Source organism: Euprymna scolopes, chromosome 2 (assembly GCF_053919585.1).
Source record: "Euprymna scolopes isolate OS-2025 chromosome 2, ASM5391958v1, whole genome shotgun sequence".
Classification (NCBI taxonomy): Eukaryota; Metazoa; Mollusca; class Cephalopoda; order Sepiida; family Sepiolidae; genus Euprymna; species Euprymna scolopes.
The window spans coordinates 121,974,318-121,995,818 of record NC_136483.1 but is presented as its reverse complement, the minus strand read 5'-3'; the positions used below and the strand labels follow the sequence as shown (position 1 = coordinate 121,995,818).

Sequence of the window (21,501 nt, the reverse complement as noted above, 5' to 3'; positions counted from 1 at the left end):
TGTACATACATATGAAAATTGTTGCTTCTTGACAAAAGTTTGCCATCTCTCCAGTTAAGTGTTTCGAGGCTGTGTGTACGTAGGTGACTTTTTAATCCATCTTTAGTCCTACATGAAAGTACACACATGTGACATAAAAATTTTCCTTCTTGAAAAGCTGTTCGCATGATAATATTGTGAATCCTCGGATGTAGTGTCAGGCCACTTTTAGATTTGCAGATTAGACTACACATATGAAAACTTAGTGTTGCGGGGTGTGTTGTAAAACCTCCTCACAAGACTGTCGTTCCTGTCTTTGATTGTGTGATTTCAGATGATTTACAAAACCAGCTTTTGACAAAAAGTATCTGCCACATACAGTGCACTTCAGTTCTTGTTGTAATTTTTCTAACATTTTCGTCCTGTTTTCTTAAAATACGTTTTAAGACAGCAAGATCTACCCACCGCTCTTTAAAAATCTTATAACTTCCTCTGGTGGTTTTTCTCCACAGTGGTCGATTTTTCGCATGGGATTCCCAGTTATGTATATCCATTTCAAGTATTTCAAGTTGTTTTTTTTTTTCAGAGAATCCTTAAATCTTTTTCTTGGTTTATGTTGTGGTCTTTTATCCCTATCTATCTCGCCATAAAACAGATGTTTAGGAAGACTTTTGCCCTCCATCCTAAACAAGTGTCCAGCGCATCTGATTTTGAATGATTTTCATTTCTATACTAGTGCTATTTGATCGTTCAAGAACTACCGTGTTAGGAGTTAGTATCCTCCATGGTAATATTAAGTATTCTCTGAATACGACTTTGGTGAAACCTTTCCAATAACTTGAGATGCCTTCTATATGTTGTACAAGTCTCTGACACATATAGCAGCGTAGTGATAACATATGCTTCGTAAACAGTTTTGTTTTTGATGTGATTCCTCGATCTGATCACACACGTTTTACCAATTTGACAAAAGTAGAACTGGTTTCGGCTATTCTGTGATTTGTCTCTGCATCAAGCGTACAGTCCTTACTCAGTACACTACCAAGATATACAAAATTGTCCGTGACATTTACCTTCTTACCATCAACCAAGATGTTTGGTTCAACATTCCTATAGGAGGCGAATACATAACATGTTTTCTTGAGGTTGATGTTAAGTCCAAAAGCTTTAAAAGCCTCTGATAATTTGTCCGTAATCATCTGTGTGTTCTCTTCTGAATGTGAAACAAGGTCTGCATCATCTGCATATAAAAGTTCAAGAACAAGGTTCTGAAAAGTTTTCGACTTTGCGTTGAGACGTCTAAGGTTAAAAAGTTTACTTGATGTACGAAACTGAAAGATCACCCCAATATCTTAATTATTAAAAGCATGTACCAACATCACAGCAAAATATATGGAAAATAATGTAGGAGCAATGATATCACCTTGTTTCACGCCGTTTTCAACTGATATTGAATCGGACAGAGATCCATTAAAGTTCACCCAGGCTTTCATATTATGGTGTAACTGCTGAAGGAACTCCACAAAACTAGTAGGAAAGTTTCCTTCCTGAAGTGAATTGCGATTGATGGTATTAGAAACTTTTGTCAGATTGAGAAAAAACTTATACAAAAAAAACGAAAGTGCATATATATATATATATATATATATATATATATATATATATATATATATATATATATAAAATCGACTGTCACTATTGCGTATCCAGATTTCTCAAGGATTTCTTATAACGGGCAAGTCTGTTCTTTTGGAAAATATTTGTGTGCAACATATATGTAAACACATACATGCATGCGATAGCGTACATACACCTGTAAAGATACGCAGATACATACACACATATATACACATATAGTGTTTAAAAATTAGGTCGTCTCTGCGATTTGATTACACCTACAACTTTTTAAAATCTTTAATTGTAAGCAGACCATCGTCTCTATAAACACCTATGTTTTCTGCACTAATGTGACATTATACAAAATATATAAACCAAAGAGATCAAATACCTAAGCAAAGTTCAAAAAACTTACTGAGACGCCAAAAAGCAAATCTGGTTACATTTTGTCGATTGTTCATTTTTGTTTATCAAGAAAGTTTATCGACGGTTTCTAAAGATTTCATAACAGAAAAATATCAAGAAGAAAGCTAGTGAAATCCATGGTACGTTCAAAAGAATTTTTGAGATGTGTAGACAAACTCGTTTGAAGCTATTTTTAAGAAATATAATTTCCGCCAATTAAAAATTTAACCTTGATTAAATAAAGTAGAGCTTTACTTATATTGTTCAATAAAGAAAAGCTATTATTTTATATCGTTCAGTAAGGTAGAGCTAATGGATTTAAAGTGCATTTAAAGCCAGTTTTAGAAAGAAATATTTTAATAAATCTTATCAAATTCTTCGCTCTATTAATTCAAGGAATATAGTGTATTTTTTTTTTTTTTTTGTATAAGGGGAATAATTCATGCTGTAATCGAATAAGAAAAAGATGTAGCTGCCAGCATGCGCACAACTTTTTACCTTCGCTGCCAACCAATCGACGCCTGTCCTCTCTCTTTCGGTCTTTTAATAATGTCTTTTTAGGGCAGACAATTTATATTAATATGCAAATTAATGCACATCAAATTACACGTGCATTATTGAGATTCTATGTTTTTTTAATATTGAATTAAACTAGCAATCGTGAATATCTAGTATATATAGCAATATATAGTATCCAAAAAAGGTTAATAGGTTATCTAAGTTTAAATAGTAATAGATTAATGACATAATTTTATGAATTTTTACTCTGTATATTTTAGCAGATATTTTAATTAAGGCTGAGTTTTAAAAGATAGAATTATCCTGCTAAGGGCTATAAAAGTCGCTTGTGAGCTGCTATTTTGAAAGAAGATTGAATAACGATTTTCTTGGATCGATTTTGAATTTCTCCTTGAATGATGATCTGAAAATTCTTCATGCGAAAATCTTTTCATCTGCGCGTGCTTTGCTTGTATATATGTTACCTATAAATATGGTTGTATTTTATTTTACTGAATGAACATTTCTGACGAGGATTTGCTGTGAAAAGTCTGCGTATCTTTAAACTTTCTACCAACTCTGAATAAATGTTTTGAAACGGGCATAAGCATGATAGTATGAATCTTTCATCTTTCTTTCTGAAACTTGATTTAAATCCATTTCAAACCCATTAATATATATATCTATAATATAAAGCTCTGTGTGTGTGTGTGTGTGTGTGTGTGTGTGTGTGTGTGTGTGTGTGTGTGTGGTCACGAATAGGCTCCTATATGGTTGACTATTTTAAAAAACTGATTGCATATAATGATAGAAGATGTATCGAGACACAGGAATGGGTATGTTTGATCTGGCAGAACGGTGGTTCATTAAAATTGTGGGGTCTGCGTTCACGCCTGGTCCACAAAGTATGGAAATACAAAAATTAAAAATTAAAAAAAAAACGTTTACGTTTGATATAGATGTGCATAAGAATACTTTGATAAGTATGTTTTAACTTAAATAGGAATGGTATAATAAAATTGTGGGGTCTGCGTTCGCGCCTGGCCTCCATAGAATGGAAATAGGCACAAACTTTAATAAAGACTTTTCATATCTATCTGCGTAAGTATACTTTGATAATTATGCCTCAGTTTGAAGAAATTATGGAGTGTTCGTTCGCACCTGACCTCTATAGAATGGAAATATGTCACAAAGTTTAACAAGGTTTTTTAATATAGATCCACAGAATATTGTGATAAGTGTTTCAGCGTGAACAGGTATGGTATAATAAATTATGGGGTTTATCTATTTTATTTTTACTTTCATGATATTTTGCTTTGGTTTTAATACCCCCACATTCAACCCAAATTTACAACCCTTCCTTTTCATAACCTATCATACTTTCATAAATCAGAGTCCATTTTCTGTAGGCTGTTTTTGAACCCAGTCAACGACGGGTACTTTTGCTAATATATATATATATATATATATATATATATATATATATATATATATATATATATATAATGTTTAATTTACTAGGAGAGATGCACCTCCAGCCTTCGTTAAGACATGCATCTAGGAGAAGAAAAACTCTGATGTAAAATCTGGGGTCTCCTAACTGTTGTGTCTTGTGACAGCCATTGCACTAACAAAGATTAGAAGTTGTACCAAAAGGTGTGGCTGGTTCTGCACAAAGCCTTCACTACTATGAACAAATCATTTGTGTGGATTTCCGAGCAACTTAATTCTTGTGGACAAAAATGGATGGTAACATTCAATGCTACCAAGATTAAGCTTCTTTACTTTAATAATTACAAGAAACCTTTTCAACCACTAATAGCTATGGCTAATGAGACATTGCCTGGAAGTACTTCGTTCAAACTTCTCTGCTTAACGTTCACATGGAACATGAGTTGGAACAAAAACATCGAGTGCTTTACCACGGCTGCTGCGAGGAAGATGGGCTCTCTCTACCGTGCTAGAAAGTTACATACGTCTGAAAGTGTCCTCTACAAAGCCACCATTCGCCCATGTATTGTTGCCATATTTGGGCCGGTACATTTGTTACTAGTTTCTCCCTCTTAACCAGGGTTTAAAAAAGAGTCATCAACCTAATAGGTCCCGCACTATCAGCTAGGCTTCAATCTCTGTCCCATCAACGAAACGCTGCATCTCTCTGTCTGTTTTATAAGTATTTTAATGGTGGATGCTCCGAGGAACTACGTCTTTGTGCCCCTCAACGTAAATACACCTGACAAACCCGACAAGCAGCAAAATCCCACCCCTACTCAATAGAGATCCCTAGATCTTTTAAACCTTCTACTCTAATAGTTTCTTCCCCAGAATTGCTAGACTTTGGAATTCCCTTCCGAGTTCCTGCTTCCCGACTGTGCTGAAATGCAGAAGTTCAAGAGTAATGAAAACAGACATCTTGATGCTCAACTCCCTACATAGTATATCTGCAATTATGTCCCAAATAGTAGCCCTCTACGTCAAAGTGGCGCCGTGCCTTGTTTGGGATGAAAATGCAATAAAAGAAAATCGACGGGAGGGGTCCATCATATATGTGTTAGATAAATTCTATAAATACCGAGATTAACTGCCACTTTCGGACGCCAATAAATTTATAATTGCAAAAACAATAGCTATCCTTATTACAGAAATTGGCATATATGATTATCATTAGTGTGATCTAGTGTCGTCATTTGTTAACATCTCTCTCTCTCTCTCTCTCTCTCTCTCTCTCTCTCTCTCTCTCTCTCTCTCTCTATCTCGATATACACCTAACCTAATCCTCTTTCTTTTTTCCTCCTCCTTGTACTTTATCTGCTCCTCTTCTGTTTTGTGTCCCCTCCTCCTCCTCTTTCCTTATAATGATCTCTTTCAACCATCTTACTCGTTTTTACTTTCCCTTTGCCTTTCTGTCCATGCCATCTGAGATGACGCAACTATTTCTCGACCTCTCGACTGTTTTATTATTACGTAGAATGACAGAAATAATAGCAATGTTCTTTCTCTACTAAATAACGTTGAAATAATTGTACACCCAAGTAAACAGCGCGTCCCACTTCTGCTAAGTTCGCACGGGCCGAGATGACCGACACAGAAAACCCCTAACCCTAACCGATTTTATCAGAAACTAATTAGGAAACACTTCACAAATATTTGTGTCAATTTATGAATTTCTGTGATATGATTACTAGTGTCCTACTCTTTGGATGTTCAGAGAGTTGCTTGAGGACAGGGGGCATTACATTTAATAGTAGCACTCTATCCTATAAGGCGGTTTTGTTTGTTTGTTTGTTTGTTTGTTTGTTTGTTTGTTTTTAAGTGGGCAGAGATTTGATGTGAAGAATATTATTACGTATAACAATTTTTGTTTTACAGCGCATGAACATTTTTAGGTGATTTAATGCCAAATGACGTCCTTTTGTTATAAAGCTTATCTTTGCAAACGGTGTTTGGTTTAGTTGTTTTGCTGTATAGTATATATATATATATATATATTAGTGATGGAACGATTCCAAAATTTTTCCCGATTCCGATACAATTACCGATTCCATTCTAAAATTCCGATTCCGACACGATTCCCGATTCCGATTCTTTTCAAATTTATAAATATTTAATAAGAGATTTGAGTTGTTTTTTTTTGTTTGTTTGTTTGTTTTTTTCCATTTGTAAATTTTAAAATTATTATACAAGCCCCGCTAATTTTCGCGTATATTTTTTCTGAAATGTTTTCCTTAAAATTGACTGAAAATTGTAAGACAACTGTTATACCGGCCCTTCTATGCATATGGGAAATCACACCGGTTCTCACTATATATATATATATATATATATATATATATATATATATATATATATATATATATATATATATATATATAGTGCCAGTAATGTCTACACCGGTGAGAAGGAGCGACAGTACTCCACTGTCTAGCTGAGCGCTAGTCAGTTATACTTGGATTCCTACATTTGTACCTGTGATGTTAACACACTTCGTTCGTTAAACTAACCTCGACTTGATTTTCTTCTTTTACTATTGTGTTGCGACACAACAGATTGGCGACGACGGAATCGAAACGATATCACTGCAAACAATCACGAAAAGTGATTGAAATACAAGGATTCGCGAGATTTTTACGGCAAAACACCTTCGTCATTTCAAACAGATATTTGGATGCGCAAAATTAATAGCAAATTAATTACTACAATAGTAATGTGACGATGTTATGAAAAAAAAAACTAAAGACTTGCTATCAAAAGCCTACAGCGAGAGAACGCGAATAATATGGCCAATTATTAAAATAATTGAACAGACTGACACGAGTGTTTCAAAAAAAAAAAAAGAAAGAAAAGAAAAAGGTTCACTGTTTTTTTTGGGGGGGGGTCACAAGAAACCAGTTTGTTTGTTTTTTTTCACGGTAAGAGTCTTTTTCTTCAAATGACTTGTTCAAATTAACTACCAAAAGTTCGAGTCGTTATTTCTGATATTTGAACAAACACGTTTGTAAAACGATCATCAAATTTGACAAGAGAAGGAGAAATGACTGTGAAAGCCTTACATTCGTAAGCAGTGCTTATAAAAGTCATATTGTGCAAAACACAAAGGTTAAAAATAAAATAAATGATTTTCCCATACAAAAAAAAAAGAAGACTCTCTAAAAAGCGAATTTTATTGTTTGCTACGTAAAAGCACATACAAATTTCGACGGATTTTATTTCTTACAAGAAATATCGCGTACAAAAAATTAAATTTCCAAAAGTACTCTTTTCTTAACTTTTATGCTTCAAACAAAAGAATTGAGGTAAGAAAAGCTGGATGGATTTTTGCTCACAAAGTAATATTGGGAAAACTGATTTTTTATTTCAAATGTAAATTGTGTTACGTAAATTGAATTCGTTACGATGGACGCCGAGTTCAGAGAGTCTCTTTTGCAATTATTCAGATTTACAACAGAACAAAATCTCGCCTTGCAACAAAGACAACTTAAAAGTGAGGAGAAATTTAAAAAAAAAAAAAAAAAAGCTGTTGCAACAACCGAAACATTTCGAAAAAATCTTGATGAAAACACAGGAAGAACAAAGGAAAATTCTGGAAGCAACACAGTTAACGAAAACAAACGAGAATCATAACGCATTCTCGCAGACGGCTATGTGGAACGCAATTGAAAACTTCAATTATAAACGAGATGTCACTTTTGCCCATTTCTATAGGACATATGAAGATATTTTTGTATCGGATTGCGGAACATGGACAGACGCTAAAAAAGTTAGACTTTTGCTTAGAAAATTGGGAACGGCTGAACATACAGAGTTCGTGGATTTTATTCTCCCCAAAAAAGACCAGTGAGTTGAACTTCCAAGAGACAGTTATGCTACTAACAGAACTGTTTTCTACAAAAACATCTGTTTTTTCACAAGAGATATAAGTGTATGGAGGTCACTAGAAGAGCGGAAGACAACTACACTACTTATGCAAGTATAGTAAACAAGCATTTAAACTGGAGGAATTATCATCAGATAATTTTAAATGGTTAATTTTTGTGCAAGGGCTTAAATAAAGACTCTGAAATCAGGCGTCGTGTTTTAAATAAACTTGAGAACGAACCGAATTTAAAACTACAAAGCTAAGCGGAAGACTGTGAACGGTTTGTTGCGTTGAAACAGGACAGTCGTGAAATAGAGGAAAGTGGAGTATCGCACATAAAAAGATCCATCAGAGGAAAAAAATTGACTTCAAAAAATAACCAAAGGAAAAAACAGGAAAAAAATCCACCTGGACCGTGTTGGTGTGGAGATAAACATTGGTACAATGAGTGTCCCTACAAATTTAAACAATGTGACATATGCTACCAGAAAGGACATAAGGAATCACATTGTAGGAAAAAATCTGGTAGAAAGAAGACATTCATTAAACTTACAAAAATTGAACCCGAAGAACGAAATATCCGGAAATATGTACAGGTTTAAAAAGAAAGTAAGACTACAGCTTGATTGGTTTGACAATTCCATTATTAATGTACATACATGGAAGAAGATTGGGAGACCTGCTATGATTAAATCACATAAAACGGCGAGAAGCGTCAGTGGTGAAAAAATCATTTTCGAAGGAAAATTATTGACGAATATTTCTTTTCAGAATAAGACCGAAAAAGCAAAAGATTTTGTCATGCGGAAATCAAATAACCTTTTTGGAACTGATCTGTTCGAAAAGTTTAGACGATGGGATCTGTCTTTAAGCTCTTTTTTTTCCAAAAGGTTGAGGATTCGAATGTGGAGGCAGAAAAACTTAAAAGGGAGTTAAAAAAGAAATTTCCAGACGTATTTTCAGACGGTCTTGGAAGGTGTACAAAAGCAGTAGCAAAATTTTAAGTCAAAGCAAATGACCAGCCAGTGTTCAGAAAGAAAAGGAACGTTCCATACGCCGCTATAGAACAAATAGACAGTGAATTAGAAAGACTTGAAAACATGGGTGTCATTGAAAAAATTGATCATAGTGAGATCAACAGTTTACATTAAAATGAAAGACAAAGAGATTCGGATTTGTGCCGACTTCTCGGCCGGCTTAAACATTACAAGAATACCATTATCCGCTTCTGAGCCCTGGAGAAATATTTGCGAAACTGAGTGGAGGGAAATATTTTTCTAAAATCGACCTCAGTGACGCGTATTTGCAAGTTCCAGTCGATGAAGAATGTTCAAAGCTGCTATGTATCAATACCCATAAGGGATTGTACAAGTTTAACAGACTTCCTTTTGGGGTCAAAGTGGCCCCTGCGATTTTTCAGCAAATTATGGATATTATGTTAAATGGGCTGGATTTCACAGTAGGGTACCTGGACGACGTGTTAATTAACAGCGCTAGTAAAGAACAACAATAGGATCATGTAAACCAAGTATTTGAAAGGATCCCGGATTATGGATTTAAACTAAAACAGGAAAAAATGTACGTTTTTCATGAGAAAAATAAAATACTTGAGGCAAATCATCGATGAACATGGAAGAAGGCCGGATCCAGATAGATCGAGTGCAATAAGAGACATGCCTAATCCAGAAAATATTGCGTCTCTACAAGGTTTCTTAGGGTTGGCGAATTACTACAATGTATTCGTGCCAAATATGCATAAACTAAGATCACCCTTAAATGAAATGTTAAGGAAGGACCAAAAATGGGTCTGAACGCAAGAATGCGAAGAAGCATTTCAGAAAATTAAAGATATATTAACGTTTGACTTGTTTTTGGCACATTATAATCCCAAGAGTGATATTGTATTTGCAAGCAATGCCAGCGACTATAGCATGGGAGCATGCATATTACACAAAATGGATGATGGAAAAGTAAAACCCATAGCTCATGCATTCCGGACACTTTTACCAGCTGAAAAAATTACTGGCAAATTGAGAAAGAAGCGCTAGCCATTATATTCGCGGTAAAGAAATTTCATCGTTTCCTGCACGGTAGGCAATTTCTGTTACAAACAGATCACAGACCATTATTAACGATTTTCGGATCGAAAAAGGGACTACCACAACATACGACAAATATGGGGTACCATGCTTCGGAACTACAATTTTCAAATGGAGTATGCACCATCTAAAAAAACTTGGTCATACCGACGGGTTATCAAGATTAATACCTAAGCAGACAGAACCATTAGTAATGGTAATAGCAGCTATTCAAGCAGAAGTTGAAGTAAAAAATACTTTATATGATACGATAAGAGAACTTCCAGTAACGGGTAATGAGATTAAGAGTAAGGCAGAGGTGGACGAATTTATTATAAGCACGAAAGAAAAGAATTAACAATAACCAACTGGATGAGGGAATCTATTCAATTTGCGATAACGTCCTGTTATATAGCGACAGGGTGGTAATTCCTGCAATACTACAGAAAAGAATGCTCAAGGAATTCCATGTAGGACATCCAGGCATATCAAGAATGAAAAGCCTTATGCGCTCTTCCATTTTTTGGCCAAACATGGATAAGAATATAGAAGAAAAAGTCAGGGAGTGTAGAGGATGAGCATTAGCTATGAAAGATTCACAAAAATAATAGAAAGTTCTGGGTGTTCGGCATTGTTGAAAGACAAATAGGCAACATGGTCTATATGATTAAGGGACCAGATTTCGTGCACAAAAGTCACACTAATCAAATGCGGAAAAGATACTCGAACAGTGAGGTGGCATGATAGCCCGAGGAGGACATCATGGACACAGTGTTTGATACTTTTCAGGTACCCATACCAGAGACAACTCCTGAGAAAAGAAAACGGAACTCAACTGAGTTGATATGGGTGAACCCAAAACAGAAACGTTATTAATCCCCAGACGGGATAATTTCAAAGGGAGGTGTTATACCGGCCTTTCTATGCATAAGGGAAATTACACCGTTTCTCACTATATATATATATATATATATATATATATATATATATATATATATATATAGTGCCAGTAATGTCTACACCGGTGAGAAGGAACAACAGTACTTCACTGTCTAGCTGAGCTCTAGTCAGTTATACCCGTATTCCTACCTTTGTACCTGTGATGTTAATACATTTCGTTTGTTAAACTAACCTCGACTTGATTTTCTTCTTTTACTATTGTGTTACGACACAAAAAGAAAATATTTATTTTGATTTAAAATAAAGCCAGATTGTATCAGTTCGTCGATAGTGTACAACATAATACTTGAAAGTTTTCATAAACAGTTGAAAATAGTCAAAGACTGGAAAGCAAAATAAGAAAACGATGTAAGAACAAAATATTTTACAACGCCCTCTCCCATTTTTACGAACGAATTTCTAAATCATAATGTTACTATTTAGAAAACCATTTTTAACATGGAGAGGGCGTGGATTTTGTTAACAATTCAGTGCCTTTTCTCTATGAATGAAATGGAAATTTTATTTTAATTATAAAAATTGGTGGGTTAAATTGATTTGCTTTGCTGTAAAAAAAAATCGAGATGCAAATAATAATAATAATAATAATAATGATTGTAGATAAACACACTCAGCTAAATCCTCATTCCAAAATGAAATGCAAATTCTATAGATGTAAAACCTCTTCAAAAAACTTGAAAGAAAAGCAATCATTTTAGTATTTAGAGTGGGAGCTCAGTTTAGAATATAAATTTAACGTAAAATAATAATTTCTGAGCCATTCTAATTCTTTATGGATGTTAACTAAATTGTTTACCACTAACTTAAATTCGATTGACAACCATTCGTAATAGCTTAAAAAAGTTGACATCCTCCAAATAAACGCACATAATTTATTTCTGATAGAAAAAAATATTTTATTTTTCGTTAACTGCCCTAATACACTAGAATGTTTAGGAAAAAGACGCTTACGTACTTTACGTTAAATTTATGTGTAAAACTGAACTTGCCCCTTAAATTAATTAATTAAAAGTTTTATTTTTTTTATAATTATGAGTGTTTATAGGTAATTTTTTTTTTAATTTTTAACAGTTACGTGTAAAACGGTACATGTAAATACTGTATTTTCATGCAATTATCGTTTTTGTTTTTTTCGTTTTCCTTGTTCACCAATCGCAATTATATATTAATTGCAAAAAGAAAAATTCTATTCGTTATTGTTTAGGCTGTTGCATATAAACAATCTGAAAAACAGTTTCGCATAAAAATTTAACATAAAATGATCATCTCTTTCGAGCCAGACAGTGTTTTAAGAATAGGTAACAGATTTTGTTTTTAATTCTAGCCATGTTGCTGGTCAAACTGTAGTATAAAATATTTCATTGTCAAAAGTCATAAAAGACACGACCCCTTCCTACTACTAGCCTAAGTTCGGGTGATAATACGAAAAATAAAGCGATTACTTGTGGTTTTATGATTTTGCCCATTGAGCTTTGGTGTCAGTGGTAAAAAAAAATTTAGGTAACTGCTTTAAAACAATTAGAATGGCCCGGGAGCGAGTGATCATTTTACGTTAAATTTATGAATTTAGGAAAATTGGGCAACTGAAAAAAGGCAACGGAAGAAAGGGCAACGGAAAAACGGCCATTGTGGCCATCTTTGAAAAAAAAAAGGCAATTATTGAATAAATATCGATTGAAAATAAATTTTAGAACAGTTCTTGCAGAAAATATTGTTTTAATAAGAGGACCACCATCCCTCACTCCAATTAAAAAAAATATTAATATAATAATTTTTCTGTTTTTTGTTCTTGAACTCAGAAATTTTTCTGTTTAATTCGAGAATCTGACCAGAATTTCGGTCCTTTGGTAGTTGAATGGCTAGAGAAGGCCGAGCACATTTGCCGGTTGTGCAAAATCAAGGATCCAGCTATGTTCATCTGATTGAGGCTCACTAAGTATGCCGTGTACCAGAAGCTCGGGAATGAGACGACAATGGAGTAGATAAAACAAGCGTTGTACGGAGTATTTGGTGCGGACCCTTTTGTTGCCTGGAAGCAATTCTCTGAACGTCAGCCTGGGTCAGGGGAGACTGTGGATGTCTACCTGGCCAACCTGAAAAAGATTGCTGCTCCCTTTAGTGGTGCAAGTGACCGAATATTGGCATGCGCCTTTTTGTCTGGGCTCCCGGACGACGACTGTTGTGGGCGTCGTCGAAGCTCAATGAGCTTGGGTTGGAGGAATTGCTGAAACATCCTAAAGGACGATGTGGAGCATGTCTCGGCAGCGGTTGATGCACCAGAATCGCCTACAGAGAGCCCACGGTGCTACAAATGTGGTGGCCCCAACTACTTCGCCAGAGACTGCAGAAACGGTGTGAAGCACACTCCGGACTATGGAGCACAGAAACGAGGACACTCTCACCGATGCGACAAGCCAGGCCACGTAGCACGGAATTGTCTGGAAAACGAGCAAAGGGGAAGAAGCCAGCACCCTCCCCAAAGCAACACTGAACAAGGCGCTTCCTGTAGTGAAAGTGCAAGTTGATGGGTGTAGGCGCTCAGTGCTGGTTGACACCGGATGCACCCAAACCCTCATACACAAGAAGTGTTACACCACATGGACGAAACAGAAGATCCCAATATTAACCATTGGCAGAGGCTCGCTGGTGTATTGTGGGGTGAGCATTGTCCATATAAGCGTTGGCGATGCCCCCCCCCACCTGGTGGCTGTGGAGGCGTTGGTGGTCAACAGGGAGCTTCTTGGATACGACCTTCTCCTTGGAATGGACACTATTACAGAGCTGGGTGGAATCATCATGACAGCTCCGGTGATGTGTGGTTTTCCCAACGCAAGGAACAGGTCTGTGCAGCAATCACTCTTGATGAACCTGACTTCCACGCGGAATACGATAAGCGCACAAACGCGTGGACCACGTCCTGGAAGTGGTCAGGCGACCAGCTACCAGTGTTCTTGCAGAATCGATTGACGGAGCATCCTCCTCCCGTGTGGCTCAGGGGGGCAGTACGAGGCAGAATTCCAGGTTTGGATGGATAACGGCTGGCTGGCTGGTTTCATACCCAGAGGATGAGCTCGGGCCACCAAGGGGGCTGATCCCCCTGATGGCTGTCAGGCAAGAGAATAAATAGAAGGTCCGACCCATCATGGATTACCGGGAACTCAATGAACATGTCGACCCATACACGGCGGGGGCTGACGTCTGCGCACATAAACTGAGGGAGTGGCAGAAGCAGGGAGCGTATACACAGCAATCCTGGACCTGTGAAGAGCCTACCTGCAGATACGCGTTGAGAAATGGCTGTGGCCGTTTCAGACGGTCGAGATCAAAGGGACTCGCTATTGTTTGACCAGGCTGGGGTTCGGCCTGAACGTGGCCCTGAACATTATGACAGCGATTATGCAGGCGATTCGGTGTCAGGATGAAGCCATGCATTGGTGATATCGTCATATATAGACGACATAATTGTGAACAGGAGTCTCATGTTTGCCCAGGCGGTGAGAGAAAACTTTGAGAGCTTCATGCTGTCATGCAAGGAACCAGAGCGCCTGCAAGATGGAGCGAAAGTTCTTAGCTTGCATGTGAGCGGCAGCGCAGATGAATTCTGTTGCATAAGAGGTGTTGACATCCTGGAAGTTCCATCCAACATCACGCGTCGGAGTATTTTCTTCCATCTGCAGAAAACTGGTGGGCCACTTCCCCATGTGTGGGTGGCGGCCATAAAACGACGTGCGATTTCCATGTCAACGGGATGGGATGATGAGATGCACGATCTCGCCCTGCGAAGCATACTGGTGAAAGCTGTGGCCAGAGTGACTAAGGACGACCCCATGTGAGGGAGTTCGTGCATTGATAGGAGCGAGTTTACAGTTTGGGTGGATGTCAGCTCACTCGCCCTTAGCATTGCTTGCTTCGACCAGGCACATAAACCTGGCTGATCTTGATGCTACACTCAAAGGGGTAAATCTTGCGCTTCAGTGGCAGGCCAGAGTGCTACATATCATCACAGACTCTACGTGCGTTCATCAGTGGATAACCAATGCCTTGAGTGGGAAAGCACGGTTGACAACGAAGGCATCGGCCGAAATGCTAATACAGAGACAACTTGCTACCCTGACTGAGATCATCAAAGAATTCAACCTTTGCCTAAAGTGGGCACCCCGGTGTAAACTGAACCCTTTACTTCGCCAGGCTAGTCGACCCCTATGTATCAAAGAGGGATGTGAAATCTGTTGTGAGGAGCTGCGATCGACCATCACCCATCCAGTGGAAGAAGGGAAAACTGAGTGTGAGAGAAAATTGGAACAGGGTCGCACGGACGTAACTCACCACAACTGTAGGCATTTTTTGACGCTCATCGATCGCGGACCGTCTAGATTTGCATTGTTGCGGCCCCTTCGCCAGCAGGACTCCGCCACCAGCTGGAAAGTGTCTTTCTCGAGCGTGGTCCCCCTTCTGAGATACTGACCAACAGTGGCACCGCCTTTGTTAGTGAGCAGGTCAAACAGTTCTCAGACAACTGGGGTATATGGGGTATATTGGTGCACCCATGTGCCCAGCGGGAATGGAATTATTGAGAGAAACCACAGGACCATCAAGACAATCGCAGCTAGGAAGGTGCCTGAGGCATTTCACCCTCTACCGCACCAGCCGAGGCACTGCACAGGTACCACGTCAAGGTGAGAGGCATGGAGACCAGCCCACTGCCCGAGACAGAGACAATGAGAGAGAGTATCAAAGAGGAGGATGCCGTCTGGGTTAAGAACCCCTGCGGCAAGTGCACCACACGCTATGGAACCAGGCGTGTTACTGAGATGATCAGCCCACAATCGGTGCAGGTTGACTGGGTGCCCCATTCCATCAAGGATCTTCGATTGACATTACAAGTGAGACTGAGTGAGAGTGAGACTGGATCTGAGACCAGTGAACCATCATTCTGTGTTACGCCGACTTCGTCGGACAGTGACCCTGAGATTAACAGCCTTAGGTTCACCGACTTTGAAACCAAGGATGAAAGCACAGGCGAGGATGAAGCCCCTGGTCCCCCTCTCCGAAGAAACACCTGAAGAAAAAGGCCACTGCATTCCTGTCCTCTCTTTAATGATGGTATCAGGGAGGGGGCGAAAATGGTGGTAACGCAGGCTTACTTCTTAAACAGCCTCAGTGTGCACTTTGCCAACGCAGCATCATGATGCTGAAAAGGGTCCAAGATGCCGCCTGCGGACTTATATAACAATGCAGTCTTGCAGAATCTCATGTGCTCTCGTGCACATATGCAAATTTGGAGGACTCTGTCTTTTATAAAAACAGGCCACTGGAGCAGATGGGACAGGCGTGAAAACGAGTCTACAGAAAGTACCGACGGACGACGCTGCTACAGTGAGCTGAGGTTTTGTGTACTCTTTTTTTTCTTTGCAACAACATGACAGAATCTACAAGTGACAGTGGAGTTAATGGATAGAATGTACATTGAACCATTGTTAACCCCTACCATCTAGAGTAAAACTCCTTTTATTCAAGTATTTTGAACTGCCAATATGTGCTTTTGGCAGTTAAAAATATGGTCACAATTGTCACTCGAAACCAAAGCATTTCCGGTTCATTCTCCTGTGCAGTCACTGTTTTCCTTGCAACGGGCGTAACCTTTAGTAACTATGCACCGTTACAATAAGTGTATAAAAGATAGGATAGGATGCCTCAACGGTGTAGAAACTGTCTATTAATGATGTTCTAGCCACAAAAGGCAAGTATCTCAAGGTCGAAAATTGAGTAAGGACGAAAATCGATAGAAGTATCACCCTCGTCACGTCAAGAAAGTCCCAGAAGGTTCTACTCACAACCTCATACATTCGGTTCGCTCCACTCTGCATTATCCTATCGATGTGTCTAAACTTTTGACAATTTGCGAAAAACTGTTGACATTCATTTCGTAGTAATATATTCTCGTTGTTTTTGCTCTTTTTTCTTTCTTTTGAGTTAGACCACTAACCTATCCACTGTAACAGATTTCAAAGATCGTATTCTTTCCAGAATTTCCATCCCGAAAATGAAGATTATATGAAGGTCATGATAATCCTGTGTAGTGAAGTAGAAAAAAAAAGAAATTAAAAAAAAAATATGTATAAGACACAGCTGTTCCTTCCAAAAGGTCGAGCTCTTCAACGTCCAAAAATAATTCACCGTCACAAAAAGAATTCACCGTCACTTCTTCCAACCGTCGTTTCACTCTCTGCGTTCTTCACCCTGCTTAAAAAAAAGTACCATTTATATGCTGCCCATTTCTCCACTTATGCAAATTGACTATCAACCAGAGCCATCTAGTTTTCCATTTCTCCAAACAGCCAATTTGCAAAGGGGGACAACTCAAACCACATATTGCAAAGCGGGAATTACACCTATTATATTCTATTAGTTCTTCCGGATTTCAAAATATATTACCGCAACAGAAATCTGCATCTTCAAGCGCCAAATTTCCCGCAACTGATAAGGAAAAAGAGAGGGGAGAGACGGAGAAAGAGAGCAGATGAAATCTGATTGGTTAACCTTACAAATGACAGCGCATAAGATATTGGGTGATCTAGATTCTTCTCTACATCCCAAGGATACTAATTTTTACTCGGCCCGACTATCTCTACAACATACTTTGGAATCTATTCTAAATAGAATTCATTCTTCATCCATAGTGATATTTACTTCAAGTACAAATCAGCGGCCGGGAAATTGAGAACAACTGATAAGATATTCGAGGACATTATTGATTACATTCAGAATGAGCAGAATTCTCACTTTGGAAATTTCTTTTGCAGATTTGTATCCATCCTGCAAGATCGAACTAATGCACCTTTCTGCAATTTCTCTGCGGATAATTCAGCCTGGACAATTGTTAGACTTCTTTCTGGAAAAGTTGAAATGAGAACCGATTTTGTTATTTGGAAATATAATTTTCTCTGTGCCTACTTTGTTGTGAGACAAGAATCACCAAACATCTCATTAAAATCATTGGCCTTACCCGTCATATCCTGAGAATTTCCCGAGGCCCTACATGAGAAATATTTCCTAAATCCATAGGAGCCTAAACACGCTGTAATGCAGTTTTTTGTGTAGTTTAGGATTTTAAATCTCCCTCTAGCAAATTACCTCTTTTCACATTGTTGAGGAGGGGGGGGCTGGTTCGGTTAATTACCTGTTGGATACAGTCAGTGGACGAATCTATTGGGCTAGTGACATCTTGCATTCCTTAGATTCCGTCGGTGTGATTTATCACCTGAAACTGACTATTATTCTCGCAAAATGTGACTGGAAATTGAGAGAGGTGGTGCTGGACGTTGATTTATGCCACCGCCATGCTCAACACTCCCTGGAGGCTGACATGTTGGATTTGTGTTTTCATCCTTACAATTGGGGCTTGCTGTTAGGAAGTGCAGGCGAACCGGGTGTTCTCTGGTCGGGCAATTTAATTCTGGTTCTGACCTGGCCTCTATAAGAAGAATCATGTGCATTGCTCTCGTGAAATATTTAGATTTCTTGCAGTGCCTTGTCTATGGGGTCGGGTTTTCTCTGTTCATCTACTGAGAACATTCGCTCTGGTTGGAATCGGTCCATATTTGTTTTACTCAAGAGTCCAACTTATGGAAACCTGCTAGGGGACTTCTTTCCTTTCAGTGTTGTAGAGAGTGGCTTGGAAAGAATGTTTAAAATTGAGTCATTATGGATTCAAGGCCGGAAGGGGATTTCAAGTTTGGACTGAGATAAGATCCATCAGAAATATTGTTTAAACGTCTGGCATTCAGATAAAATGACCCGTGCCCCTTGAAACTACGGAATTATAGTGTGTGTGTTGGACTGGGAGGTCAGGAGTCTGGATGAGAAGGATGTTTACCAGGATTATCTAAAAGTGTGCTTCTGTCAAGAACAGGGCGGATATCATTAAAGAAATACGTGTGTTCGCAATGATTTGGATATTATATATGGATACGTCATCGATCCATTTTCCAATCTGATCTAGTAATAACTACTAAATTTAGACGAGTATTTAACTGTAGTCTAAAGGCGAGTGATTCGGCTTTTCTTTAAAAGAATCGAACAGGAAATCTATTGAATGTAATGTAGGTCGAATTATTTTGTCTTGCTGGTGGGGGGGCATTCTTTACAGGTCATGTCCCTGAGTGCAGCCAGAAGCAAATCGTGATTTTTGTTAGAGATGATGATGGGGTCAGTATTTCCGTTATTCCAGACTGATTTTTTGTTCATCTCCAACCTCTTTACAATTCTTATGGGAGCAAAAATGGTACGGATACAGATACGCAAAAATGGTACGGATACAGATACGATAATCTCTTGAAGAGCAATATTGCCCATATCAAATGCGATTTAATTTCATCTATTAAGAAGCAGATCCTTTCAAAGTCGACCCAGGTGTTTTGATTGGAGAATTATTGAAACGATATTTGATTTGGGATGATCAAGTTCCTCATAAGTTTTAATCATTATAAACGGACATCTTTTGATTGAGTGATGTCCGACAAAGGTCGATTTGGTGAATTGTATCTGTTTTGCGATGCCTCAAAAGAGGTATACAGCTTTGCTGCCTACTTTGTATAGGACCAACAACTGGTTTGATTTTTGCTTTGCTAATTAATAAGATAGAGTTTATAGCTATTTATCTTGTCTAAATTGCCTGCCAACCATTTTGCACAACTGCAAGGAAGCTCTCCCTTATAAATTGTGGGTAACGACTGACATTCAAGTGATGTTGTCATCAATTTTTTCACAGGCTAGTAAAGGCATTTTTTTAATAAAATAGGATCAAGTATATGAACCTTAATTTTTATACTTGGTACGGCATCAAATTTACCTTCTGGCATACTTGCATCGCTTAGAATCCCGTGGATCTGAACACCAGGGAGTTTCGGTCCATCAGCTTCATGAAAATGTTTATGACATGAAGAAGCGTTTTACCTAATGAAGATATCGTAACAGCAAACGTTTTAGATGAATCTAGATTAGTTTCGAGATCTGAGAAAGCCTACACCTCATCATCTCCTAGCACTTGATCTTTTTCTGGATCAGGAAAGGTTGATCAACTCTGGTCACAATTTTTTTTTTTTTACATAGGCATCACCACATTATCAAGGCCAAGAGGCCACTCAAGGATAAGGGTTAAAGAGTGTACAGTAGAAATTGGACAATATAGTAATGAAAATTTGGTAAATTTGATAACATATGGAACGGCTCATCAAGAACTTATTTACGTTAGACTTGAACACAACCATATTGTAGTCAGCCGGAAAGCAGGAAAACGGAAGACAATTCCACAGGCGTGCAGTTCTAAGAAAGAAGCTTTGTTCATGGAATCTACGTTTAGGTTTAGGCACAGATAAAGAGTGGGGGGAATTATTGATAGTGTTTACAGCTAGACGAGTGTTTCTTGTGAAAGTTTTGCGAGGGGGGACCATAGATTGAAGCTCAGTCGAACACTTTCCATGAAAATAACGATACATCAGAGACAAATTCGCAACATCTCTTCTGTGAGATAGAGGTTGTAAGGAAAAGAAAGGGGCATCTCCTACGAGGCTACGAATTGAGACTGGTCTTCTCATTATTGTCATCAGGTTAATAATCCTATGTTGTTTCCTAGCTTGTCATAATATGCATTTCCATTCAGCATTTATGAGCAATGGAAGACTGTTTAGTCGCATTTTCCACCTTCGAGAAAATCTAACCAAATTCGATTCTTGTTACATTAAGTTGAAAACTGATTCTTGCATTGTGAACTTAAAACTTTGAATTACTGCTTTTACAAGATTATTGGTCGGGGCAATTTTTATTGCTGTAGCAGTTTCCGATTGAGGATGTTGGCAACCATGAAAGGCGAGTTTTTCATGTATTTATAATCAGTTAAGACGAAAAGGGTAGTCAATAATTTTCTTTTCTTGCTACGGGAGAGCTGACTTTTCAAGTTGTTCATTTTTATTCTTTTATTTTTTTTTTTTTACCTGAATGATTGTTTGGTTATCGGGAGCAAGAAAAAGATTGCAATGGAATGTTTTCGTAGTCGCGTTCATTCGGCTCGCTCCACTCTAGGTCATTGTGTTCATATGACTATATTTTCCACAGACATAAATGCAATTTCATGGAATACACAGGACAGATTCTATTTAACCTATTTCTTTTTTACAGAGTCGGTCAATATCATAGAGTGCATGAACATTAGTTTCCCACTTCTTTCACAAGTTTTTTTTTTTTTTTCATTTTTTTATTGTGTCCAGTTTATGAAAGATTCTGTGTATTTTGCGCGGAGTACTACCTAATTTAGTTTTACTATTTTTTTCATATGTTGCTTTAATGATGTCTGCTTCCAGTATGTCCAAGAATTTATAACTATCATGTTTTGATAACAGGGAGTAAATATGTATCTGATTTTCGTATTGTATTTTAATTAAGTAATTGATACATTTTAAGTTTTCTCTTTAAATTTATTTCGAATTCTATTCCTACTTCCTCACTAAATATTCGAGTGTTCATTATTATTGACTCACTAGAAATTCTCATGCAAGGTTTTATCACTGAACGCTCATTGGCAACAAGTAGCATTTCCTGGAATCCGAGTGA

The 21,501-nt window shown here is 37.8% G+C and overlaps 1 protein-coding gene across 1 annotated transcript in view; it reads left to right on the top strand.

The window, feature by feature from the left end:
• LOC145295838 (sodium-dependent multivitamin transporter-like) overlaps positions 1–21,501 on the top strand; it is a 248,072-nt gene that overhangs the window by 138,592 nt on the left and 87,979 nt on the right. The window lies entirely within an intron of this gene.